This window comes from Melanostigma gelatinosum (genome assembly GCF_949748355.1).
Source record: "Melanostigma gelatinosum genome assembly, chromosome: 8".
NCBI lineage: Eukaryota > Metazoa > Chordata > Actinopteri > Perciformes > Zoarcidae > Melanostigma > Melanostigma gelatinosum.
Window position 1 is genome coordinate 27,222,468 of NC_136641.1, and position 5,818 is coordinate 27,228,285.

The 5,818-nt window shown below is 40.4% G+C and overlaps 1 protein-coding gene across 1 annotated transcript in view; it reads left to right on the plus strand.

The window, feature by feature from the left end:
• The window catches only part of mrgbp (MRG/MORF4L binding protein), a 7,903-nt gene extending 4,791 nt beyond the window's left edge, over positions 1 to 3,112 (plus strand). The window contains exon 5 of the mRNA XM_079273016.1: positions 1 to 3,112. This exon is cut by the window's left edge and continues 260 nt beyond it. The gene's annotated coding sequence lies outside the window, so the exon portion shown is untranslated.
• The last annotated feature ends 2,706 nt before the right edge of the window (positions 3,113 to 5,818 follow it).

The window sequence follows — 5,818 nt, forward strand, 5'->3', positions numbered from 1 at the left end:
AGAGAGAGACGGCTGCAGTCAGAGTGACAGAAAAATATGAAGAAGAAGAATCTGCCGTAACTGGAGTCAAACCTGCGAGCTGCGTGTCACGTGACCGCCTGATGGCCGCGCTGCGAAACAGGCCGGAGGATGACGTGGAGGAGGGGGAGGAGCTTGCAGCGTCTTTTCGTCGTGTTGTTTTAGTTTGACTCTGTGAGACTCAGATCTCTCGTGTTCTGTACGCGTCTCTAACAAAGAGGATCAGAACCACAGAGATCCTCTTTATTTATTCTTTTTATTCCACTCATTCTTCTTCCTCTTCCCAAGTCAAAACCAGGCGCCTACATTACCCACAATGCAACTCGACCGCCGACAATTCACGCAGAGGTTTTGTGTTCTTAGAGATGCGAAGGATCATAAATCTCACCACAAAAAGGAGTAAATACAACTTCTAGATCTCTGATGATTTTGCCACTGATACTAGTTCTTGATTGTTAATGATCCACATGAACAGATACAGATCCCTTTGATGTTCATGAGAGCAGCTGGTCTACGAGGATCCAGACTGTTTGTCTTCTTGCCATCGTCCCAAAAATCTTTTCAACGCTCTGAAGTCTGTAAACCATCAAAAATACTAAATGTTTTACTTTGTTACTTGTTTACTTTCATAGTTTTTTTTTTCTTCACAAAAACACAATTCAAATGATTAGGAAAGAAAAGATTGTTTATATTGATAAATAAATCTCATTATTATCTTTACTGAAGTATAATAATGAGCTTACAGCTCGTGTTAGGAAGTTAAACATCATCATTCATCTCTAATATCTAGTTTCTATTCATACAATCTCCTTCAAACTACTGGATTTATTCTAGTTGATCACCAAAACTACATTTTACAGATGACAAGTGAACGCATCATAACGTTATAATGTACCTTCAGCCAGTACTCATGTTCACTGAGCAGAGCCTGAAGGCATCATCATGCTCTCCTCCTGTTGGTTAGCCGTTAGCGGTGCTGCTAATGTTACTAGCTCTCCCGTGGGTTAGCCGTTAGCGGTGCTGCTAATGTTACTAGCTCTCCTCCTGTTGGTTAGCCGTTAGCGGTGCTGCTAATGTTACTAGCTCTCCTCCTGTTGGTTAGCCGTTAGCGGTGCTGCTAATGTTACTAGCTCTCCTCCTGTTGGTTAGCCGTTAGCGGTGCTGCTAATGTTACTAACGTAACGATGGCCTCTCGAACGATTCCGTCGTGACGCCCTTTCCGGTCATTACGCTGTCATTTTATTCGGCGATCGCCAACCAAACGTAAATAATATTTATTCATACATATCAAGTAATCTACGTGTCAAATTTCATGAATATATATGGACGTTTATATGTCTAAATACTATCGGAAAGTGACTTTGATGAGAGAAAGCAGAAAGAACGCTCGGGCGACGCTTAAACGGCTCAAACGGAAATTAAGGAGCTTTTATTGCATCATTTGGAGTTGTTGAAGCGTGATATCTTATTGTGAAGGACAGAACTACGGTCCCGGATGTGTTGACAGCATTGATGACAGCAGCAGCCAGTGTTTACAACGAGGATAGAAGTCCCTACGGATTAGGCCAATAGCAGTGCACGGCTAATTCACCGGTGTTAGCATCGTTTTAACGACTCTGGTAAAGGCAAAGCTAACTGTAATAATTACAACAATATTGCGTTTGAAAGGTACGAAGTTTAACTTCAGTTTAACGCCATTAAATCAACTGAAAACATTACACGATCATTTTTATCAACATTGTAAGTGAATTGTATTGAAACATCAGCTAAAAACTGTCCGGTTTGGGGTACAACTCCGTTAGCTCTCCTCCTGTTGGTTAGCCGTTAGCGGTGCTGCTAACGTTACTAGCTCTCCTCCTGTTGGTTAGCCGTTAGCGGTGCTGCTAATGTTACTAGCTCTCCTGTTGGTTAGCCGTTCGCGGTGCTGCTAACGTTACTAGCTCTCCTCCTGTTGGTTAGCCGTTAGCGGTGCTGCTAATGTTACTAGCTCTCTTCCTGTTGGTTAGCCGTTAGCGGTGCTGCTAATGTTACTAGCTCTCTTCCTGTTGGTTAGTCGTTAGCGGTGCTGCTAATGTTACTAGCTCTCCTCCTGTTGGTTGTTTACAATGAATCATGATCAGAGACTCAGAAACATGTTCTACTGAATATTGGAGGAGAACCATCGTCAGTGAAACTTTATGTACACTTTATTTATACATTAACGTTGCGTGGGTCCGTTACACCTCTGCTAGTTAGCGGTTAGCGTAGCCTGGAGATGAGCAGCAGGTCTCACTTCTCTTTCATGCGTCTGGATTTCTTTACTTTTCCTGTAAACTCGTCGTCTTTAACCGACTGCTGAATCAAGCTCCCGTCTCCGATGTGATCGGCTGATTGGATGCTCGTTGTCGGAGGTTATCGCCTTTATTCCGACGGGTTTAAACTCCGCCCACCAGGTCGTGAAAGTGAAACTTAGGGTTGTGAGTTGAAACCAAAAGATCCATGTTTGGGTAAAAAAAAACTACAGGAGACACCAACAGTGGTCTCCAGGGTGAAAGTCCCGCCAAACTACCACGACCACTAGAGGGCGACGTCATCTGTAACCTTCTCTGTGGGGGAAGCGGGCGACTCGAGTGACAGCACTCGATGACGTTCATCAACCCCCCCGTTGAGCTGGTCTACATCCTGGTACTTTGGTCTCTGTTGACTCCTCCCACCTGAGCTGTCGAAGAAATCATGAAACTCTGTTTTATTGATGGCTGACGTTTGATCTTTGTGTTGAAGGTCCTTCTGCTTTTATTATCGTTTTATTCCACAGGTTTTAAAGACACGGTTGAGATATTTGTTTTTTTATTGTTCGACTGTTCAACTTAAGGCAATAAGTCGCATTGTTTTATTTCTCCTAAATGGATTTTGTACGTATCTTTGAGTATTTTTGTGTTTATTTTCTTCTTATTTCGTGCAGTCTGATTCCGACAGTCACGTGACTGCAGAGTCTCAAACAGGAAGTGATCGTTTCATCTTCAGACCGCCAAAATAAAATGTTTCTTTTTGGTTTTTCGTTGTTAATTTATTCATGTTTGAGGCTGTTTGTGTCATTAAAGATGAACTCAGATCAGTTTTGTCTCCTCTCGTTCCTCAACGGACTCAACCTGGAAAGTAACTAAGTACATTTACTCCAGTACAGTTTTGATGTACTTGTACTTTACTTCAATTTCTGTGCTACTTTATACTTCTATAACTACTTCACTACAGCTTTAGTGACTTTAGAGATTAACATTTAAATAGGAAACATACAATCGTATATGTTGATTTACTGCTTTATTATGAAGCAAGAAAGTTATTTTAAAATGCAAAGGGTTGTTGTTAATTAACTTAAATATTTCATTGATATTATTTGTTTTTGTGCTCCATGTTGAGTTTGATATATTTATTGATGTTTGTGCAAAATAATAAATGATCGGATCTAATTGTCGGGCTGTTCTTCAGCCTCGGACTCTGATTATTCTCATTACTTTGTTCATGTGAATCCTCCGGTCTTCATACATCAGCTCAGGTTTTAGGATGAGCTTCAGGATACTTTAGTTCATTACATTGATTACAGAGAGAAAAAGTGAGAATTATTAACGGAACGGATGTAGATGTTAAATGTCGGACCTTTATTGTGAAGGTCGAATCAACAGAACTTTAATCGTCCTGTTAGAGCTGCAGTGTGTCCTCGTGGACACCAGGCGGCGCCGTCCTCCTGCTGAGCTTCACTTCCGGTTCTTCATCAGCACCAGAAAATCCTCTTCAGAAAACATGTTTTTATTCATCAGTAAACATGGCGTCCGTGTCAAAATGATGGTTTGACAGGAAACTTAAAAATAATTTAAGTTTCGATTCATAGAGTGGTCAATAAAATATCAGATTGTGAAGAACAATTATTGAATTTTTATTTGGATAATTGAGTATTTCTTTCATTTCAAAAACATATTTCATTTTTTCACTGTACATTTTTCAGTGTATGAGTCTTGACGTTTGCAGTACTTTTTATTATTTTCCCCGTGCTATGTTTATTGTTTTGTATGCGTCATATTTACTGGCATCTCTTTCTTTATGAAGCAATAATCAACCAATGACTCTTTACACTTCCTTCCGTGTGAAATTAAAAAGAAAATACTGAAATGATTGTGTTGTCATCACAATTACTGCCAATGAATTAGATGTCGGCCTACTGATCGATTACTCCTTTAATTAAAGCTTTAATTCTTATTTAATTGTCTTTTATTGTTTTAATTCACTTTTCCTTTCATCAGTAACGAGTGGTGAAACAGCGCCCCCCTCAGTTCTCCATGCCTGTGAACGGCGGTCTGAGTTAGTGGTGAACACCGGTACTACACCCGCAGACAGAGAGGGGCGGAACGAGGCGCCAGATGCAGGCGCAGTGAAGGGAGCTGGATAAGCTGTCACTCCCCCGGGAAACATGGCAGCTCCTGTCACATACTTGGTAAGGAAACATGAGAACACCAGGGTAGGGAGTGAGGGATGAGGAGGTAAGGAAACATGAGAACACCAGGGTAGGGCGTGAGGGATGAGGAGGTAAGGAAACATGAGAACACCAGGACACACATAGAACTCTGTCAAGCTACATATTAGACAAAGTGAACATCTTGTCTTCTACATAGCTGTCCTCAGTCTCATCTGCTTAACTTGGTCATGGAGGCATCAACATGTAATAGAGATGTTAAATTAACAGTGAAAACTCATCATAGCTTAATTTAACATCAGTATTCATAATTACACTTCATGTTTACTTCTCCTGATCTTCACCTCCTATAACAAGGTCCATAGGGGCATCTCAATAAATGAACATGTTATATTATGTTATATAAGTGTTATTTACTGATTGTTTTCGTGTTGGAATACATGTTAAATATTTAACTGCCAAGTAATAATGCGTGTTTGATACTTTTTTTTTGCATTAAATCACACTGGGATGTTTGCTGACGTTGATAGGATGGCCCTAGAACATGTTCCACCAGCCGCCACTGCATGTATATATATATATATACAGTAGGCTACATGATACATCAGGGCATACAGTACACATGTTAATGAGTGTCATTAGATCCTCGTTGGGCTTGTTTTTATTATTATTCTGAAGAGTTGAGATCATTATTGTCGCTGTAGATCTCATTGGATGATGCATCATGAAGTCTACTGCCAGCAGCACATAAAGACATGTCATGTGATTGGTTGGGCTGATGAGGCATTAAAATGAGCCGATTCATTTCCAACACTGACGCATTGAACGTGTCTGATGTGTTGCCGTGCTTCTTGTCTGGTCCTCTCAGCGGTGCCGCTGTTATATTTTGCTGTGATTTCGGTCTTGAGTTCCTCATATGCGTTCATGATCATCTCCTGCTCGTCAGCGGAGAACAAAGAGGCTCTTTCTGTGACTTTATTTCACATTGTACTGTTAGAACATCATGGTTTCATTGTACTGTTAGAACATCATGGTTTCATTGTACTGTTAGAACATCATGGTTTCATTGTACTGTTAGAACATCATGGTTTCATTGTACTGTTAGAACATCATGGTTTCATTGTACTGTTAGAACATCATGGTTTCATTGTGCTGTTAGAACATCATGGTTTCATTGTACTGTTAGAACATCATGGTTTCATTGTACTGTTAGAACATCATGGTTTCATTGTACTGTTAGAACATCATGGTTTCATTGTGCTGTTAGAACATCATGGTTTCATTGTACTGTTAGAACATCATGGTTTCATTGTACTGTTAGAACATCATGGTTTCATTGTGCTGTTAGAACATCAT